General features: G+C 47.5%; 1 long non-coding RNA gene and 1 pseudogene across 1 annotated transcript; one reads left to right on the top strand and one right to left on the bottom strand.

The window, feature by feature from the left end:
* Positions 1-721: 721 nt before the first annotated feature.
* Positions 722-17,817, top strand: LOC121843361. The gene is made up of 4 exons (XR_006081513.1): positions 722-880; positions 5,129-5,504; positions 8,336-8,360; positions 17,770-17,817. It is a non-coding gene; the product is annotated as an uncharacterized LOC121843361 (long non-coding RNA).
* LOC121843360 lies at positions 4,168-21,756 on the bottom strand (annotated as a pseudogene).
* Positions 21,757-22,381: the final 625 nt, after the last annotated feature.

Here is a 22,381-nt window from a genome sequence, read left to right as displayed (position 1 = left end):
AACACTACAGGACTTGGATAAACACTACAGGACTTGGATAAACACTACAGGACTTGGATAAACACTACAGGACTTGGATAAACACTACAGGACTTGGATAAACACTCTACAGGACTTGGATAAACACTACAGGACTTGGATAAACACTACAGGACTTGGATAAACACTACAGGACTTGGATAAACACTCTACAGGACTTGGATAAACACTACAGGACTTGGATAAACACTACTATTGCCCAATATTCAAATATGTTTATTATTATGTTTGGATTGATTGTGTAATGATATAATATGAACGCTCAACACCATTGTGCTTAAACACGCTGCTCAATTTGACACAATCTGCATACATTCTAGTAAGATTTAGGACCTTTCAGCATTCATATTATATCATTACACACAATAATAATAATAAACATATTTGAATATTGGGCAATAGTTGACTTCCTCAACTTGCGTCACACCAATCAATAACAGTGCGCAGTTGTGGCGTGCGACGTTCTTTGGCCGAATCATAGAGATACATAGAGGACTCGTCTTTGTATCTCTGCTATTAAGGCATAAGTGACAGCATGGGCAACGCTATTGAGGCTTTCTCTAATTTTAAAGTAGTCCATTTTCTTATTCGGTTGGACATGACTCCAACAGGGTCACGAGGAGGGATCAGCCAATGAAGTTGAAAGTCCCACCCGGTTGACTACATTAAAATGGTTTGAAGCCCTCAATGTGGCGGCCTATGTTAATACATGCCTATTGGCTACTAGAGGCCTCTATCATTCTCTATGGGCTGAGCGGGAGGAAAACAGTTGATCAGAACCAGGAAATAGTCAATAGTTTGAACTGTTTGTTAGACCGCGCTAAACAACGACAAAACACGAGTAAGTTGCAAACATACGTATGTCCCAATAAATATAGACCCCCTATGTTAGTAACAAGTATGTGTTTTCCTACTGAATTGTAGGATGTGGAAACGGTGACAAATGCAGAAAAACTATAAAAACCTAAACGCACTTTGGACTGTCACTGTAGATCCATTGTAGCCTATTGGGCTCGAGGAAGTCCTAAATAGCGATGTTACGTAGAGTAGCCTAAGAAAACAATTTTACAAGTTGTAAATAGACAGGTTATATTAAGACGGGAATGTTTTAGTCCGTGAGCGGGTTATCAAAAGAGGAGAATTTGCATTTTTCTAAACTAAATGCGTAAGTGATTTCAGACCTACTGGCTACGGTCCACATCGTCACTTGCAATCGCAATATATTAGTTTTCTTATTAGCAGGCGGCCTATTTTCATTCGAATTGTTTTTCTTCCATTACTGTCACATAAAGTATGTTAATGTGGTGCCTTGGGTTCAGACTAGCAGCTACAATGTCTGTCTGATGGGTGGTGCTGTGAAGCGTAGGACAGTATGTCTGTCTGATGGGTGGTGTTGTGATGCATAGGACAGTATGTCTGTCTGATGGGTGGTGTTGTGAAGTGTAGGACAGTATGTCTGTCTGATGGGTGGTGTTGTGAAGTGCAGGACAGTATGTCTGTCTGATGGGTGGTGTTGTGAAGTGCAGGACAGTATGTCTGTCTGATGGGTGGTGTTGTGTTGTGAAGTGTAGGACAGTATGCCTGTCTGATGGGTGGTGTTGTGAAGTGTAGGACAGTATGCCTGTCTGATGGGTGGTGTGTTGTGAAGTGCAGGACAGTATGTCTGTCTGATGGGTGGTGTTGTGTTGTGAAGTGTAGGACAGTATGCCTGTCTGATGGGTGGTGTTGTGAAGTGCAGGACAGTATGTCTGTCTGATGGGTGGTGTTGTGTTGTGTCTGTGTAGGACAGTATGCCTGTCTGATGGGTGGTGTTGTGAAGTGCAGGACAGTATGTCTGTCTGATGGGTGGTGTTGTGTTGTGAAGTGTAGGACAGTATGTCTGTCTGATGGGTGGTGTTGTGTTGTGAAGTGTAGGACAGTATGCCTGTCTGATGGTGGTGTTGTGAGGAGTGTAGGACAGTATGCCTGTCTGATGGGTGGTGTTGTGTGAACAGTATGTCTGTCTGAGGACAGTATGTTTGTCTGATGGGTGGTGTTGTGTTGTGTTGTGTTGTGTAGGACAGTATGTCTGTCTGATGGGTGGTGTTGTGTTGTGTAGGACAGTATGTCTGTCTGATGGGTGGTGTTGTGTTGTGTGTAGGACAGTATGTCTGTCTGATGGGTGGTGTTATGTGTCTGTGAAGTGTAGGACAGTATGCCTGTCTGATGGGTGGTGCTGTGAAGTGCAGGACTTTATATTCTCCACCAGAGGGCGCCCCATACACTGTTATGAAGGAACTGCTGACTACAGTACTTTGATAAAAGGCGCTGGACCAGGTTTACTAAACCAGAGGCCCGTATCCACAAAACCCCTCAGGGTCTCAGTCTCTGTGGAAACGGGCCAAAGGGTAGTGAATGTTATGAAAACACAGACCAAGCCGCTGTCGGGACACAGGTTTCAAAACCAGTACAACTTTATTAGAGGAGGAGAAGGAATACAAACAGCATAAACTATAGACAGGGTTCTGGTTTAATAGCACCTAACCTAAATATAGTGCACTACTTTTAATCCGAACCCTATGGGTACCCAAGGGCACCATTCCTCTATAGTACACTACTGTTGATCAGAACTCTATGGGTACCCAAGGGCACCATTCCCTCTACAGTACACTACTGTTGACCAGAACTCTATGGGTAACCAAGGGCACTATTCCCTCTATAGTGCACTACTGTTGACCAGAACTCCATGGGTAACCAAGGGCACCATTCCCTCTATAGTGCACTACTTTTAGTCCAGAACTCTATGGGTACACAAGGGCACCATTCCCTCTATAGTGCACTACTGTTGACCAGGGAACGTATGCTAAAGTAGTGCACTAGCCTAGTGGTTCGAGTGTTGGGACAGTATGCTAAAGTAGTGCACTAGCCTAGTGGTTAGAGTGTTGGGCCAGTATGCTAAAGTAGTGCACTAGCCTAGTGGTTAGAGAGTTGGGCCAGTATGCTAAATGTAGTTGCACTAGCCTAGTGGTTAGAGTGTGTGGGCCAGTATGCTAAAGCAGTGCACTAGCCTAGTGGTTAGAGTGTTGGGCCAGTATGCTAAAGTAGTGCACTAGCCTAGTGGTTAGAGTGTTGGGCCAGTATGCTAAAGTAGTGCACTAGCCTAGTGGTTAGAGTGTTGGGCCAGTATGCTAAAGTAGTGCACTAGCCTAGTGGTTAGAGTGTTGGGCCAGTATGCTAAAGCAGTGCACTAGCCTAGTGGTTAGAGTGTTGGGCCAGTATGCTAAAGCATTGCACTAGCCTAGTGGTTAGAGTGTGTCTGCCAGTATGCTAAAGCAGTGCACTAGCCTAGTGGTTAGAGTGTTGGGCCAGTATGCTAAAGCAGTGCACTAGCCTAGTGGTTAGAGTGTGTGGCCAGTATGCTAAAGCAGTGCACTAGCCTAGTGGTTAGAGTGTTGGGCCAGTATGCTAAAGTAGTGCACTAGCCTAGTGGTTAGAGTGTTGGGCCAGTATGCTAAAGTAGTGCACTAGCCTAGTGGTTAGAGTGTTGGGCCAGTATGCTAAAGTAGTGCACTAGCCTAGTGGTTAGAGTGTTGGGCCAGTATGCTAAAGCAGTGCACTAGCCTAGTGGTTAGAGTGTTGGGCCAGTATGCTAAAGTAGTGCACTAGCCTAGTGGTTAGAGTGTTGGCCAGTATGCTAAAGTAGTGCACTAGCCTAGTGGTTAGAGTGTTGGGCCAGTAACACCAAGATCGAATCCCCGAGTTGACAAGGTAAAAAATCTGTTCGTTCTGTCCCTGAACAAGTCAGTTAACCCCACTGTTCCCCAGTAGGCCGTGATTGTAATTGAGAATTTGTTCTTAACTGACTTGCCTAGTTAAATAAAGGTTACATAAAAATACATTATATAGGCTATGGTCCCTGGCCTAAAGTAGTGCACTACATAGGGAATAGGGCCCTGGTCAGAAGTAGTGCACTACATAGGGAATAGGGCTCTGGTCTAAAGTAGTTCACTATATAGGGAATAGGGCCCTGGTCAGAAGGTGTGCACTACATAGGAATAGGGCCCTGGTCAAAGTAGTGCACTACATAGGGAATAGGGTTCTTGTCTAAAGTAGTGCACTATATATAGTGAATAGGGTGCCATAGGGCTCTGGTCTAAAGTAGTGCACTATATAGGGAATAGGGCCCTGGTCAGAAGTAGTGCACTACATAGTGAATAGGGTGCCGGTGGAGACACATGATATCTACACGACAGACTGGCTCTTGTCCGTCTGTCTGTCTGAGTAGCGACGGAAGGTCTCCCTAGCAACGGCTCCAGTCCCTCAGCCGAGCGGAAGTAGCGGGCACGCATGGCACACGCCATGACCCCGACACCACCGCAGCCACCAGCACCGCGGCGACGATCCTATGGTGATGATCTCAGACAGCGTGTAGGGGCGAGCTGTACGGGGGTAAGAGAGAAAAGCAACAGTTGGCTCAATAAAATACATATATATGAGAACAGCTGGATGTGCAGGTTTTTGCTCTATCCCTGCGCTAGGGTTATCAATATTACAGTTAACAATTAGACTACAGTTATGTCCCAAATGGTATCCTATTCCGTGAGTAGTCCACACGATTGGGAATAGGGCCCTGGTCACTAGCAGTGCACTATATAGGGAATAGGGCCCTGGTCACTAGTAGTTCACTATATAGGGAATAGGGCTCTGGTCACTAGTAGTTCACTATATAGGGAATAGGGCTCTGGTCACTAGTAGTTCACTATAGTTCAGGGATTAGGGCCCTGGTCTAAAGTAGCTCACTATATAGGCCTCTGGTCACTAGTAGTTCACTATTTAGGGAATAGGGCCCTGGTCTAAAGTAGTGCACTTTATAGGCCTCTGGTCACTAGTAGTTCACTATATAGGGAATAGGGCCCTGGTCTAAAGTAGTGCACTATATAGGGAATCGGGCTCTGGTCACTAGTAGTGCACTATATAGGGAATAGGGGGCCATTGGAATATAACCATAGAGTTCAAAGGTCATACAGTCTCTGTGTATCACTCACTGTGCCGTGTGACCTATGTTCTGTCTGTCTGTCTGTGTGACTCACTGGGCCATGTGACCTCGTAGGTGTATCCCAGGTTCTCGGGGGCTGTGACGAACATCTCAGCGTTGGTGACGGGTGGCCAGAATGGAACCATGTTGAACTGTCTGTTGTGACCAATAGGAGCATCCTCCTCCGGGTACACTGCCTCCCCTGGGGGACGACATGAACCTTAGCCGAGAGCTGGCAGTGGCTGGGTGTGGGTCTGCAGACGCTTTCCCCATTGGTCTGTTTGACTGAATTGTTTGTGTTCTGTGATTGGCTGCAGTTGTGACATACTATACCTGGGGCGTGTCGGCTCAGCCACTCATCAAAGATGGCGTCAGTGAAGGTGTGGAGCAGGACAAAGATGGGGTCGTTAGGGGACAGGTGTGTCTGCCCTCCCGTCCCGTTGAGGAACAGGTGAGCCAGGTTATGGAGGCTGCGCACCACTGGGTCATAGCCACCCTGAGGGGCACTGTAGCCTGGAGGGAGGAGAGAGAGGGGGAGGAGAGAGAGGATAGACAGATAGAAGAGAGAGGGAGGAGAGAGGGGAGAGGGAGGAGAGAAGGGGAGAGAGGAGAGAAGGGGAGAGAGGAGAGAAGGGGAGAGAGGAGAGAAGAAGGGGGAGAGAGGAGAGAAGAAGGGGAGAGAGGAGAGAAGAAGGGAGAGAGGAGAGAAGAAGGGGAGAGGAGAGAAGAAGGGGAGAGAGGAGAGAAGAAGGGGAGAGAGGAGAGAAGAAGGGGAGGGAGGGAGAAGGGGGAGAGAGGAGAGAAGGGGAGAGGGAGAGAGAGGAGAGAAGAAGGGAGAGAGAGGAGAGAAGAAGGGAGGAGAGAGAGAGAGAAGGGGAGGGAGGAGAGAAGGGGAGAGAGGAGAGGGGGGAGAGAGGAGAGAAGGGGAGAGAGGAGAGAAGAAGGGGAGAGAGGAGAGAAGAAGGGGAGAGAGGAGAGAAGAAGGGGAGAGAGGAGAGAAGAAGGGGAGAGAGGAGAGAAGAAGGGGTCGAGAGAGGAGAGAAGAAGGGGAGAGAGGAGAGAAGAAGGGGAGAGAGGAGAGAAGAGAGGAGAGAAGGGAGAGAGGAGAGAAGGGGAGAGAGGAGAGAAGAGGGAGAGAGGAGAGAGAAGGGGAGAGAGAGGAGGGAGAGAAGAAGGGGAGAGAGGAGAGAAGAAGGGGGGAGAGAGAGAAAGAAGGGGAGAGAGGGAGAAGAAGGGGAGAGGAGGGAGAAGAAGGGGAGAGAGGGGGAGAGAAGAAGGGGAGAGAGAGAGGAGGAGAGAGAGGATAGACAGAGAGAGGGAGGAGAGAGGGAGAGGAGGAGAGAAGGGGAGAGGGGAGAGAGGGGAGAGAGGAGAGAGAAGAAGGGGAGAGAGGAGAGAAGAAGGGGAGAGAGGAGAGAAGAAGGGGAGAGAGGAGAGAAGAAGAGGAGAGAAGAAGGGGGGAGAGAGAGAAGAAGGGGAGAGAGGGGAGAAGGGGAGAGAGAGAGAAGAAGGGGAGAGAGGGGGAGGAGAGGAGAGAGAGGAGAAGAGAGGAGGGTTAGGAGGTTTGTGGTGGAGGTACTTGTCTTCTGGAGGCAGAGGAGAGGAGGGTTACTTGTGAGTCAGGATAGTGGGTTCAATTCCCGGCACCAACATACGCAAAATGTATACGCGTAACTGTAAGTCTCTATGGATAAAAATGCCTGTATTATATACCTCACCCTCTACTGTGTTCCTGTATCCTCACCCTCTACTGTGTTCCCTCACCCTCTACTGTGTTCCCTCACCCTCTACTGTGTTCCCTCACCCTCTACTGTGTTCCCTCACCCTCTACTGTGTTCCCTCACCCTCTACTGTGTTCCCTCACCCTCTACTGTGTTCCCTCACCCTCTACTGTGTTCCCTCACCCTCTACTGTGTTCCCTCACCCTCTACTGTGTTCCCTCACACTCTACTGTGTTCCCTCACCCTCTACTGTGTTCCTGAATCCTCACCCTCTACTGTGTTCCTGAATCCTCACCCTCTGTGTTCCCTCACACTCTACTGTGTTCCCTCACCCTCTACTGTGTTCCCTCACCCTCTACGGTGTTCCTGAATCCTCACCCTCTACTGTGTTCCCTCACCCTCTACTGTGTTCCCTCACCCTCTACTGTGTTCCCTCACCCTCTACGGTGTTCCTGAATCCTCACCCTCTACGGTGTTCCTGAATCCTCACCCTCTACGGTGTTCCTGAATCCTCACCCTCTACTGTGTTCCTGAATCCTCACCCTCTACCGTGTTCCCTCACCCTCTACTGTGTTCCTGAATCCTCACCCTCTACTATGTTCCTGAATCCTCACCCTCTAATGTGTTCCCTCACCCTCTACTGTGTTCCTGAATCCTCACCCTCTACTGTGTTCCTGAATCCTCACCCTCTACTGTGGTCCTGAATCCTCACCCTCTACGGTGATCCTGAATCCTCACCCTCTACGGTGATCCTGAATCCTCACCCTCTACGGTGATCCTGAATCCTCACCCTCTACGGTGTTCCTGAATCCTCACCCTCTACGGTGTTCCTGAATCCTCACCCTCTACTGTGTTCCTGAATCCTCACCCTCTACTGTGTTCCTGAATCCTCACCCTCTACTGTGTTCCTGAATCCTCACCCTCTACTGTGTTCCTGAATCCTCACCTTCTACTGTGTTCCTGAATCCTCACCCTCTACTGTGTTCCTGAATCCTCACCCTCTACTGTGTTCCCTCACCCTCACCCTCTACCGTGTTCCTGAATCCTCACCCTCTACCGTGTTCCCTCACCCTCTACTGTGTTCCTGAATCCTCACCCTCTACTATGTTCCTGAATCCTCACCCTCTACTGTGTTCCCTCACCCTCTACTGTGTTCCTGAATCCTCACCCTCTACTGTGGTCCTGAATCCTCACCCTCTACTGTGGTCCTGAATCCTCACCCTCTACGGTGATCCTGAATCCTCACCCTCTACGGTGATCCTTAATCCTCACCCTCTACGGTGTTCCTGAATCCTCACCCTCTACGGTGTTCCTGAATCCTCACCCTCTACTGTGTTCCTGAATCCTCACCCTCTCGGTGTTCCTGAATCCTCACCCTCTCCTGAATCCTCACCCTCTACGGTGTTCCTGAATCCTCACCCTCTCCTGAATCCTCACCCTCTACGGTGTTCCTGAATCCTCACCCTCTACGGTGTTCCTGAATCCTCACCCTCTACTGTGTTCCTGAATCCTCACCCTCTACTGTGTTCCTGAATCCTCACCCTCTACTGTGTTCCTGAAGCTCTCTGAAGAGGTGGAGTAGTAAGGTGGGGTATCAAAGGTTTTCAGGTCCAGACAGTCCACTACATCCTGTGGTTCAGGCAGCCTCTGCACCATGGGTCGCTCCACGTTACCGGCTGGGTTCCTCCTGATGGGACTGGTCTCTGAATCTATAGGGTCATAGGTTAGGGGTTTGGGGTCACAGGTCTGTGATTCTATAGGGGTCATAGGTTAGGGTTTAGGCATCACAGGTCTCTGAATCTACAGGGGTCATAGGTTAGGGGTTAGGGGTCACAGGTCTCTGAATCTATAGGGGTCATAGGTTAGGGTTTGGGGTCACAGGTCTCTGAATCTATAGGGTCATAGGTTAGGGGTCACAGGTCTCCAAATCTATAGGGGTCATAGGTTAGTCTTTAGGCGTCACAGGTCTCTGAATCAATATGGGCTAGGGGTCACAGGTCTCTGAATCTATATGGGTTAGGGGTCACAGGTCTCTGAATCTATAGGGGTTAGGGGTCACAGGTCTCTGAATTTATAGGGCACAGAGGGTTGACATGTCAAAAAGTATTGTACTAGTCTCTTAACTTAGAGATGGTCAACGTCCACATTTAACATGGATGCATCACACCATTCCCTCTATAGTGCACTTCTGTTGACAGAACTCTATGGGTACCCAAGGGCACCATTCCCTCTATAGTGCACTTCTGTTGACAGAACTCTATGGGTACCCAAGGGCACCATTCCCTCTATAGTGCACTTCTGTTGACAGAACTCTATGGGTAACCAAGGGCACCATTCTCTCTATAGTGCACTTTGACAGAACTCTATGGGTACCCAAGGGCACCATTCCCTCTATAGTGCACTTCTGTTGACAGAACTCTATGGGTACCCAAGGGCACCATTCCCTCTATAGTGCACTTCTGTTGACAGAACTCTATGGGTACCCAAGGGCACCATTCCCTCTATAGTGCACTTCTGTTGACAGAACTCTATGGGTACCCAAGGGCACCATTCCCTCTATAGTGCACTTCTGTTGACAGAACTCTATGGGTACCCAAGGGCACCATTCCCTCTATAGTGCACTTCTGTTGACAGAACTCTATGGGTACCCAAGGGCACCATTCCCTCTATAGTGCACTTCTGTTGACAGAACTCTATGGGTACCCAAGGGCACCATTCCCTCTATAGTGCACTTCTGTTGACAGAACTCTATGGGTAACCAAGGGCACCATTCCCTCTGTAGTGCACTTCTGTTGACAGAGGTAGTGCACTATAAAGGGAATAGGGAGGTTTTCTCTGGGCAACTCCTTGGCTCTGTCTGAAAACGTCTTAACTAGCCTTTAAACCCTTGATTCCTTCTGTCCTTGATTCCTTCTGTCCTTGATTCCTTCTGTCCTTGATTCCTTCTGTCCTTGATTCCTCCTGTCCTTGATTCCTCCTGTCCTTGATTCCTCCTGTCCTTGTTCCTGTGATTCCTCCTGTCCTTGATTCCTCCTGTCCTTGATTCCTCCTGTCCTTGATTCCTCCTGTCCTTGATTCCTCCTGTCCTTGATTCCTCCTGTCCTTGATTCCTCCTGTCCTTGATTCCTCCTGTCCTTGATTCCTCCTGTCCTTGATTCCTCCTGTCCTTGATTCCTCCTGTCCTTGATTCCTCCTGTCCTTGATTCCTCCTGTCCTTGATTCCTCCTGTCCTTCTGTCCTTGATTCCTTCTGTCCTTCTGTCCTTGATACCTTCTGTCCTTGATTCCTTCTGTCCTTGATTCTTTCTGTCCTTGATTCCTCCTGTCCTTGATTCCTCCTGTCCTTGATTCCTCCTGTCCTTGATTCCTCCTGTCCTTCTGTCCTTGATTCCTCCTGTCCTTCTGTCCTTGATTCCTTCTGTCCTTCTGTCCTTGATTCCTTCTGTCCTTCTGTCCTTGATTCCTTCTGTCCTTCTGTCCTTGATTCCTTCTGTCCTTGATTCCTTCTGTCCTTGATTCCTTCTGTCCATGATTCCTTCTGTCCTTGATTCCTCCTGTCCTTGATTCCTCCTGTCCTTGATTCCTCCTGTCCTTGATTCCTTCTGTCCTTGATTCCTCCTGTCCTTGATTCCTCCTGTCCTTGATTCCTTCTGTCCTTGATTCCTTAATCATTCCTCACCTTCCTCTCAAAGGTCACTGGAGGAGGGGCTCAAAGGGGAAGAACACCTTGATTGGATCCTTTCCTCCAATGAGCTTTGAGAGGGAGGCGAGGAATTTAGGAATCAAATCAAGGATTCAACAGTTAGTTATGATTTCAGACGTTTTCTGAGTTTTCTCACTGGTCAGTCATGTGGTCACTGGTCAGGTCATGTGGTCACTGGTCAGGTCATGTGGTCACTGGTCAGGTCATGTGGTCACTGGTCAGGTCATGTGGTCACTGGTCAGGTCATGTGGTCACTGGTTAGGTCATGTGGTCACTGGTCAGGTCATGTGGTCACTGGTTAGGTCATGTGGTCACTGGTTAGGTCATGTGGTCACTGGTCAGGTCATGTGGTCACTGGTTAGGTCATGTGGTCACTGGTTAGGTCATGTGGTCACTGGTTAGGTCATCATGGTCACTGGTTAGGTCATGTGGTCACTGGTTAGGTCATGTGGTCACTGGTCATGTGGTCACTGGTTAGGTCATGTGGTCACTGGTTAGGTCATGTGGTCACTGGTCAGGTCATGTGGTCACTGGTCAGGTCATGTGGTCACTGGGTCACTGGTCAGGTCATGTGGTCACTGGTCAGGTCATGTGGTCACTGGTCAGGTCATGTGGTCACTGGTCAGGTCACACTGGTTAGTCACTGGTTAGGTCATGTGGTCACTGGTCAGGTCATGTGGTCACTGGTTAGGTCATGTGGTCACTGGTCAGGTCATGTGGTCACTGGTCAGGTCATGTGGTCACTGGTTAGGTCATGTGGTCACTGGTTAGGTCATGTGGTCACTGGTCAGGTCATGTGGTCACTGGTTAGGTCATGTGGTCACTGGTCAGGTCATGTGGTCACTGGTCAGGTCATGTGGTCACTGGTCAGGTCATGTGGTCACTGGTCAGGTCATGTGGTCACTGGTCAGGTCATGTGGTCACTGGTCAGGTCATGTGGTCACTGGTCAGGTCATGTGGTCACTGGTTAGGTCATGTGGTCACTGGTCAGGTCATGTGGTCACTGGTCAGGTCATGTGGTCACTGGTCAGGTCATGTGGTCACTGGTCAGGTCATGTGGTCACTGGTTCAGGTCATGTGGTCACTGGTCAGGTCATGTGGTCACTGGTCAGGTCATGTGGTCACTGGTCAGGTCATGTGGTCACTGGTCAGGGAGGTCATGTGGTCACTGGTCAGGTCAAATCTCTATCTCTCTCTCACTCACTCACTCACTCACTCACTCACTCACTCACTCACTCACTCACTCACTCACTCACTCACTCACACACACACAAGGAGATATTGCATAGCTGTGTGCTGTATATCTGTCCATTTGAGTGTAATTCCTCTTGATCAAAGAGAACCAGTAGACTGGCAGACTTCTTCCTCCTTAGCCTCATAATGCCCATATTAGGAAGTCACATGACCATAATGTGTTGTTCCCATTGTACTGAGGTAAAGAGGATCAGCTAGGAGACAGACTGGAAAGCTACTAGATATCACTGAGCAGGTCACACACCCTCACTCCTCTCATGTTCTGTCAGGTCACACACCCTCACTCCTCTCATGTTCTGTTAGGTCACACACCCTCACTCTGGTGTTCTGTCAGGTCACACACCCTCACTCCTCTCATGTTCTGTTAGGTCACACACCCTCACTCTGGTGTTCTGTCAGGTCGCACACCCTCACTCCTCTCATGTTCTGTCAGGTCCCACACTCTCACTCCTCTCATGTTCTGTCAGGTCACACACCCTCACTCCTCTCATGTTCTGTCAGGTCACACAACCCTCACTCCTCTCATGTTCTGTCAGGTCACACAACCCTCACTCCTCTCATGTTCTGTCAGGTCACACAACCGTCACTCCTCTCATGTTCTGTCAGGTCACACAACCCTCACTCCTCTCATGTCCTGTCAGGTCACACAACCCTCACTCCTCTCATGTTCTGTCAGGTCACACAACCCTCACTCCTCTCATGTTCTGTCAGGTCACACAACCCTCACTCCTCTCATGTTCTGTCAGGTCACACAACCGTCACTCCTCTCATGTTCTGTCAGGTCACACACCCTCACTCCTCTCATGTTCTGTCAGGTCACACACCCTCACTCCTCATGTTCTGTCAGGTCACACACCCTCACTCCTCTCATGTTCTGTCAGGTCACACACCCTCACTCCTCTCATGTTCTGTCAGGTCACACAACCCTCACTCCTCTCATGTTCTGTCAGGTCACACAACCCTCACTCCTCTCATGTTCTGTCAGGTCACACAACCGTCACTCCTCTCATGTTCTGTCAGGTCACACAACCCTCACTCCTCTCATGTTCTGTCAGGTCACACAACCCTCACTCCTCTCATGTTCTGTCAGGTCACACAACCCTCACTCCTCTCATGTTCTGTCAGGTCACACACCCTCACTCCTCTCATGTTCTGTCAGGTCACACACCCTCACTCCTCTCATGTTCTGTCAGGTCACACACCCTCACTCCTCTCATGTTCTGTCAGGTCACACAACCCTCACTCTTCTCATGTTCTGTCATGTTCTGTCAGGTCACACAACCCTCATCCTCTCATGTTCTGTCAGGTCACACACCCTCAGGACATCCTCTCATGTTCTGTCAGGTCACACAACCCTCACTCCTCTCATGTTCCTGTCAGGTCACACACCCTCACTCCTCTCATGTTCTGTCAGGTCACACAACCCTCACTCCTCTCATGTTCTGTCAGGTCACACACCCTCACTCTTCTCATGTTCTGTCAGGTCACAATTCTAACTCAATTATCCCCAATCGATGCAATTTTGAATCTCTAGGAAATTGTAGGACATTTCCTGAGACGAAAGTAGGGAGGAAGTGAGTGTTGTAATCTGGCCCAGATTATACATACCAACCAGACTAATCTCCTAATCTGGAGTCATGTGAATGTAGATTATCCTACTGATTCCTTAGTCCAGACCTTCAGAAACCTGTTGTTCATTGTGTCTTAGTTATAATTCCTTCCATGCCCAGAGAAATCACACGTCAGCACTACTTCTAACAGGTCCAACCAAAATCACTGTTACAGATGGTTCCCTCTATCCAGAGTGGCACAGGGGTGTGTTACTGTCAGTTTCCCTGCCCCAGATCAGTCTGGGGTTAGCTACTGTCAGTTTCCCTGCCCCAGATCAGTCTGGGGTTAGTTACTGTCAGTTTCCCTGCCCCAGATCAGTCTTGGGTAAGCTACTGTCAGTTTCCCTGCCCCAGATCAGTCTGGGGTTAGTTACTGTCAGTTTCCCTGCCCCAGATCAGTCTGGGGTTAGTTACTGTCAGTTTCCCTGCCCCAGATCAGTCTGGGGTGTGTTACTGTCAGTTTCCCTGCCCCAGATCAGTCTGGGGTGTGCTACTGTCAGTTTCCCTGCCCCAGATCAGTCTGGGGTTAGTTACTGTCAGTTTCCCTGCCCCAGATCAGTCTGGGGTTAGCTACTGTCAGTTTCCCTGCCCCAGATCAGTCTGGGGTGAGTTACTGTCAGTTTCCCTGCCCCAGATCAGTCTGGGGTTAGTTACTGTCAGTTTCCCTGCCCCAGATCAGTCTGGGGTTAGTTACTGTCAGTTTCCCTGCCCCAGATCAGTCTGGGGTTAGTTACTGTCAGTTTCCCTTCCCCAGATCAGTCTGGGGTTAGCTACTGTCAGTTTCCCTGCCCCAGATCAGTCTGGGGTGTGTTACTGTCAGTTTCCCTGCCCCAGATCAGTCTTGGGTGTGCTACTGTCAGTTTCCCTGCCCCAGATCAGTCTGGGGTGTGCTACTGTCAGTTTCCCTGCCCCAGATCAGTCTGGGGTGTGCTACTGTCAGTTTCCCTGCTCCAGATCAGTCTGGGGTGTGCTACTGTCAGTTACCCTGCCTCAGATTTAGCCTAGTGCTGGACTAGAAAAGCATGCTCAGTCACCAAGCACAGGGTTAGCAAAAAGGGTTAGTCATCACTGTTACAGATGGTTCCCAGAGTGTCGTAGTGTTTACACGGTGTTAGGACATATCATTCTCACTGTTACAGATGGTTCCTGTAGTGTTTACAAGGTGTTACAGATGGTTCCCAGAGTGTCGTAGTGTTGACAAGGTGTTAGGACGTATCATTCTCACTGTTACAGATGGTTCCTGTAGTGTTTACAAGGTGTTACAGATGGTTCCCAGAGTGTCATAGTGTTTACAAGGTGTTACAGATGGTTCCCAGAGTGTCATAGTGTTTACAAGGTGTTAGGACATATCATACTCACTGTTACAGATGGTTCCTATAGTGTCGTAGTGTTTACAAGGTGTTACAGATGGTTCCCAGAGTGTCGTAGTGTTTACAAGGTGTTAGGACATATGATGCTCACTGTTACAGATGGTTCCTAGAGTGTAGTAGTGTTGACAAGGTGTTAGGACATATCATGCTCACTGTTACAGATGGTTCCTATAGTGTCGTAGTGTTTACACTGTTACAGATCACCCTCCACTGGGAGAAGACAGAGTTGGGGCTGAGTGTTTACTGTTCATATCGAAGGCAGACCTGGTTCCCAGGAGTGTCATAGTGTTGACAAGGTGTTACACACCTCATTCTCACTGTGTTTACCGATGGTTCCTGTAGTTCCAGTAGGGTGTTAGATGGTTCCCAAGTGTCAGGTGGCATCACCCAACATGTCCTGGAGAGATGGTTCCCAGAGTGTCATAGGTTGGAGGTGTTGGAGATGGTTCCCAGAGTGTCATAGTGTTTACAAGGTGGTTTGACAAGATGGAGGATGGTTCCCAGAGTGTCATAGGGATTACAGGATGGAGGGATGGAGAGGATGGAGGGATGGAGAGATTGAGGATGGTTAGATAGTGTCATAGTGTTTATGGTGTTAGATGGTTCCCAGAGTGTTGAGTGTTTATGGTGTTAGGACATATCATACTCATGGACAGATGGTTCCTAGAGTGTGAGGGGATGGAGAGATGGAGAAGACAGAGTTGGGGCTGATGGCTGTTCAGATGGAGAGACCTGGCTCCCAGGGGTCGTGGAGAGATGGAAAGTTCCAGAGGGGATGGCGAGGTTGCATCACCCAACATGGGAGATGGAGAGATGGAGAGATGGAGGGATGGAGAGATGGATGGAGATTGAGGGGATGGAGAGATGGAGAGATTGAGGGGATGGCGAGGTTGAGGGGATGGAGAGATGGAGAGATTGAGGGGATGGAGAGATGGAGAGATGAGGGGATGGAGAGATTGAGGGGATGGAGAGATGGAGGGATGGAGATGGAGAGATTGAGGGGATGGCGAGATGGAGAGATTGAGGGGATGGAGAGATGGAGAGATTGAGGGGATGGAGAGATTGAGGGGATGGCGAGATGGAGAGATTGAGGGGATGGAGAGATGGAGAGATTGAGGGGATGGAGAGATGGAGAGATTGAGGGGATGGAGAGATGGAGAGATTGAGGGGATGGAGAGATTGAGGGGATGGCGAGATGGAGAGATTGAGGAGATGGAGAGATGGAGAGATTGAGGGGGTGGCGAGATACTCGATTCTGATTGGTCGAGAGAGTGTTTTACAATGTTTGAATATACGACAATATTGAACACACACACTCTTTCTTTTCTCTCTCTCTCACACACACACACACACACACACTCGCTTTTCTCTCACACACACATACACTTCGAACCCCCTTCTCTCACTCACCTGCATATCTCTCTCCAGCTGCAGCAGGTGGAACCTGTGCCAGGTGACGAATCCCGGGCCTTCGTGAGAAAAGTCCACACCCCCAAAGCTAGCCTGCCCCGCCCCCATGTAGGTCTTGCTGACAGAGTAGTAGTGTGTCCACACAAAATAGTTATAGATGGTGACGTTGTCAAACTGAGGGGTGTTTCCGTCCGGACCGTACACTTCCTGGTAACTGTAGAGAGGTGAGGATTTATCAATGACAATGTGGCAAAGTGGAGTTTAATGCACAACCAAGCTCCCACCCAATTCTCTAACCTCTAGCCTCTAAATCTATAACCTCTATTCTCTAAATCTCTAAACTACAGCCTCCAGGTCTCTAACCTCTAGCCTCCAAGTCTCTTACCTTTAGCCTCCAATTCTCTAACCTCTAGCCTCTAAATCTATAACCTCTATAGCCTTCAATCTCTTACCTACAGCCTCCAAATCTCTAGCCTCCAATTCTCCAATCTCTAGCCTCCAATTCTCTAACCTACAGCCTCCAAATCTCTAACCTACAGCCTCCAATTCTCTAACCTCTAGCCTACAATTCTCTAACCTACAGCCTCCAATTCTCTTACCTTTCGCCTCCAATCTGTTACCTACAGCCTCCAATTCTCTAACCTCTAGCCTCCAATTGTCTAACCTCTAGCCTCCAAATCTCTAAATTCTAGCCTCCAATTCTCTAATCTCTAGACTCCAATTCTCCAACGAATGAGTTTATATTTAAGCTAAACAGATGAGTGGTGATGAAGTTTCAGTTATTTGGTTCCGATGCACAATCAGATCGAAGCAATCGATCTCCGATCATTAAGATAAGATCACAGCACCATCAAACTGGTTACCGTCGTGTGCAGATGACCAGGTCAGGGTGGACGGTCCTCTTGGCCTGGTCCAGAGAGTTCACAAACGCCTGCTTCTCTGCTGAACTCATCTGCATCACATTCCTCCTGACTGGAGAGAGAGGGGAGGGAGGGAGGATGGATGGAGGGATGGAGGGAGGGAGGGAGGGGAGGGAGGATGGAGGGGGGAGGATGGAGGGAGGGAGGAGGGAAGCAGGGAGGGAGGAACAGAGGGAGGATGGAGGGAGGGAGGGAGGGGAGGGAGGGATGGAGGGAGGGAAGCAGGGAGGGAGGAACGGAGGGAGGCAGGAGAAAGAAAGGGAGAAGAGAGGGAGAGTGAAAGGAAGGGAGAAGAGGGAGAGTGAAAGGAAGGGAAGGGAAATAAAGGGGAGAGTCAAAGGAAGGGAGAAACTGAGAGTCCCTGAAAAAAATACATGGAGAGTGAAAAAAGGGAAAGAGATTTATTAGATTTTATTTTATTTTAAAGGAAGGGAGAAGAGGGAGAGTGAAGGAAGGGAGAAGAGGGAATCAGAAAGGAAGGGAGATATCCTCTGAGGGTCCGAGTGAAAGGGGGAAGGGAAATAAAGGAGGGAGATGCATCAAATATTGTACGTTAGAAACTGTAGATGGTCCCTGATAAAGAAATACATGGATGTATGAAGAAAACCTAGAATAAATATATTTATTATCTATTTTATTTTATTTTAAAGGAAGTAGGAACAGGCAGTGAAGAAAGAGACTATATCCAATCAGATAAATAAATCCACCTCCATCTCTCTGTACCCACAGATATCCTCTGATCACAGTTAGGTCCGGTGAGTCCATACCGGCATCGGCCAGAGTTATACCCCTTTTGCAAAGCTCCCGTTACACCGGCACGTCCATATGTTAAAGAACCTTAACGGAAGCGTTCCCGAGGAGTCCCGGCCGTCATGTGGGTACTGGGGAGCAGAGGCGGTGGCTGTCGGCAGCTAGCGGACACACACTGACCCCTCGCTGTGGCAGAACCACACTCGTCGTCCAGGGTTCCAGTGGGAGAGGGGCAGCACTGGCCGCTCCGAGAGCCCCGCTGAGAGTGACACATTCTCTGGGGAACTGTGCCAGGGTCCACGGTGTCAGAGCCACCACCACCAGGAGACCCAGACAACACATACTGGAGCAGGGAGAGAGAGATCATTACAACTCTGTGTATATACGTAATATGACATTTGAAATGTCTTTATTCTTTTGGAACTTCTATTAGTGTAATGTTTACAGAGCAGAAACGTGTATTGTTTACAGAGGAGAGCAGAGCAGAGAGAGAGAGGAGAGCGTCAACAGGGATATGCATCAACAGTAACCTTGGGAAAATTCTTTGCATTATCATTAACAGCAGACTCGTACCTTTCCTCAGTGAAAACAATGTACTGAGCAAATGTCAAAATTATTGTACAACAGACCACATATTCACCCTGCACACCCTAATTAACAAACAAACCAAAACAAAGGCAAGTCTTCTCATGCTTTGTTGATTTCAAAAAAGCCTTCGACTCAATTTGGCATGAGGGTCTGCTATACAAATTGATGTAAAGTGGTGTTGGGGGTAAAACATACGACATTATAAAATCCATGTACACAAACAAGTGTTTTTTGGGGGGGAGATCTGGCTAAAAATACTTGAATCAGTTATAGAGCCCATTGCCCTTTATGGTTGTGGGGTCTGGGGTCCGCTCACCAACCAAGACTTTACAAAATGGGACAAACACCAAATATATATATTTTTATTTATTTAACTAGGCAAGTCAGTTAAGAACAAATTCTTATTTTCAATGACGGCCTAGGAACAGTGGGTTAACTGCCTTGTTCAGGACAACAGATTTTTAACTTGTCAGCTCGGAGATTCGATCTTGCAACTTTTCGGTTATTAATCCAACGCTCTAACCACTAGGCTACCCTGCCGAGAGCTGCCCTGAAACTGAGACTCTGCATGCAGAATTCTGCAAAAATATCCCCCATGTACAACGTTAAACACCAAATAATGCATGCAGAGCAGAATTAGGCTGATACCCACTAATTATCAAAATCCAGAAAAGTGACCTTAAATTCTACAACCACTTAAAATGAAGCGATTCCCAAACCTTCCATAACAAAGCCATCATCTACAGAGAGATGAACCTGGATAAGAGTCTCCTAAGCAAGCTGGTCCTGGGGCTCTGTTCACAAACACACCCCACAGAGCCCCAGGACAGCAGCACAATTAGACCCAACCAAATCATGAGAAAACAAAAAGATAATTACTTGACACATTGGAAAGAATTAACAAAAAAACAGAGCAAACTAGAATGCTATTTGGCCCTAAACAGAGAGTACACAGCGGCAGAATACCTGACCACTGTGACTGACCCAAAATTAAGGAAAGCTTTGACTATGTACAGACTCAGTGAGCATAGCCTTGCTATTGAGAAAGGCCGCCGTAGACAGACATGGCTCTCAAGAGAAGTCAGGCTATGTGCTCACTGCCCACAAAATGAGTTGGAAACTGAGCTGCACTTCCTAACCTCCTGCCCAATGTATGACCATATTAGAGAGACATATTTCCCTCAGATTACACAGATCCACAAAGAATTTGAAAACAAACCCAATTTTGATAAACTCTCATATCTACTGGGTGAAATACCACAGTGTGCATCACAGCAGCAAGATGTGTGACCTGTTGCCACGAGAAAAGGGCAACCAGTGAAGAACAAACACCATTGTAAATACAACCCATATTTATGCTTATTTATTTTATCTTGTGTCCTTTAACCATTTGTACATTGTTAAAACACTGTATATAAACATAATATGACATTTGTAATGTCTTTATTGTTTTGAAACTTCTGTATGTGTAATGTGTACTGTTCATTTTTATTGTTTGTTTCAGTTTTGTATATTATCTACCTCACTTGCTTTGGCAATGTTAACACATGTTTCCCATGTCAATAAAGCCCCTCGAATTGAATTGAATTGAGAGACAGAGAGAGAGAGATATGTAGTTAGAGAGTTGAAACAAAGGCTGGTCCATTTTTGATTGCCAAGCCCAGCTCAGCCTCAGACTCCACACTCATCAGATATCAGATTATCACAAAGGATTGGAGATGTTTTCTTGCACAAACGTATGCCAGCTTCAGCACATCTCTTTTATCTCTGAAATTAATCATTCCCTTTGTTATAATTCCCTTTATGATTCCCAATAATTCCCTTTCCCTCCGAATAATTTATTGAGCCAAAGACAACAAACAAGTTCTACTTTCTAAACCACTCCCCCAAAAAAACAATCACATAGACATGTTAAAAAGCAACTAGATGACAGATTGGACAGATTGGACAGATTAGACAGATTGGACAGATTAGACAGATTAGACAGATTAGATAGATTAGACAGATTAGATAGATTAGACAGATTAGATAGATTAGACAGATTAGATAGATTAGACAGATTAGACAGATTGGACAGATTAGACAGATTGGACAGATTAGACAGATTAGACAGATTAGACAGATTAGACAGATTAGACAGATTAGACAGATTAGACAGATTGGACAGATTAGACAGATTGGACAGATTAGACAGATTGGACAGATTGGACAGATTAGACAGATTAGACAGATTAGACAGATTAGACAGATTAGACAGATTGGACAGATTAGACAGATTGGACAGATTAGACAGATTGGACAGATTGGACAGATTAGACAGATGACAGATGAGACAGATTAGACAGATTGGACAGATTGACAGATGACAGATTGGACAGATTAGACAGATTGGACAGATTAGACAGATTGGATTAGACAGATTGCTGTGGATTAGACAGATTGACAGATGACAGATTAGACAGATTAACAGATTGGTTCAAATCAGATTACAGATGACAGATTAGACAGATTGGACAGATTAGACAGATTAGACAGATTGGACAGATTAGACAGATGACAGATTAGACAGATTAGACAGATTGACAGCTGTGTCTTGATTCTGTGGGTGGTTGTGCGACACACAAATCTCTCCTCCAACTAAGAGAGACAAATCATACGTGAGGTTCTGCAACTGTTTATCACGAGTGGCACAGCGGTCTGACACACTGCATCTCAGTGCTACAGGCGTCACTACAGACCCTGGTTCAAATCCAGGCTGTATCACAGTGGTCTGAGACACTGCATCTCAGTGCTACAGGCGTCACTACAGACCCTGGTTCAAATCCAGGCTGTATCACAGTGGTCTGAGACACTGCATCTCAGTGCTACAGGCGTCACTACAGACCCTGGTTCAAATCCAGGCTGTATCACAGCGGTCTAAGACACTGCATCTCAGTAGTAGAGGCGTCACTACAGACACCCTGGTTCAAATCCAGACTGTATCACAGCTGTCTAAGACACTGCATCTCAGTAGTAGAGGCGTCACTACAGACACCCTGGTTAAAATCCAGACTGTATCACAGCTGTCTAAGACACTGCATCTCAGTAGTAGAGGCGTCACTACAGACACCCTGGTTAAAATCCAGACTGTATCACAGCGGTCTGACACACTGCATCTCAGTAGTAGAGGCGTCACTACAGACCCTGGTTCAAATCCAGGCTGTATCACAGCGGTCTAAGACACTGCATCACATGTTGCTGTTTCCTACCTGTTGTTGTATCCTACCTGTGGTAGTGCATGCTGTTCCTCTGTCTCAGTCCAACTGATCACCCCCTAGGGACGGCCCATTGGCCCCTTCTCTCTCATAGAGCCTACTGCTCACACACATTAACACACACACACTCTGCCGCATGACTAGGCCTTTCCTCCCTGAGCCCCCCCCCCCACACACACACACACCTCGTGATTCAACCCAACCCAGCTGGAGGCCAATCTGGGAGTTCACTCACACACAAACCGAGATCCTACTACCATGGAACCCACACACACACCCTGAGGAAATACCACAGGACAGCCCATACCTTAGAAGATGATTTTATTGTACACACGTCAATCAACAAAATGGCCATCAGAAAGGTTGTAGTTTGGTATTTGATTAGGATCCCCATTAGCTGTTTCTAAAGCAGCTTCCTGGCGTTCCACACAAAACACGAAACTTAACATAATACAGAACATCAATAGACAAGAACAGATGAAGGACAGAAATACATACATTTAAATAAATATATTTAAAAAGGCACCCGTAGCCTACCTATCAATACACACTACCTATCAATACACATTACCTATCAATACACACTACCTATCAATACACATTACCTATCAATACACATTACCTATCAATACACATTACCTATCAATACACATTACATATCAATACACACTACCTATCAATACACACTACCTATCAATACACACTACCTATCAATACACATTACCTATCAATACACATTACCTATCAAT

This window comes from Oncorhynchus tshawytscha, unplaced genomic scaffold, assembly GCF_018296145.1.
Source record: "Oncorhynchus tshawytscha isolate Ot180627B unplaced genomic scaffold, Otsh_v2.0 Un_contig_2449_pilon_pilon, whole genome shotgun sequence".
In the NCBI taxonomy this organism is placed as follows: Eukaryota; Metazoa; Chordata; class Actinopteri; order Salmoniformes; family Salmonidae; genus Oncorhynchus; species Oncorhynchus tshawytscha.
The sequence above is the reverse complement of the archived record's forward strand: the minus strand, read 5'-3'. Positions and strand labels throughout refer to the sequence as shown.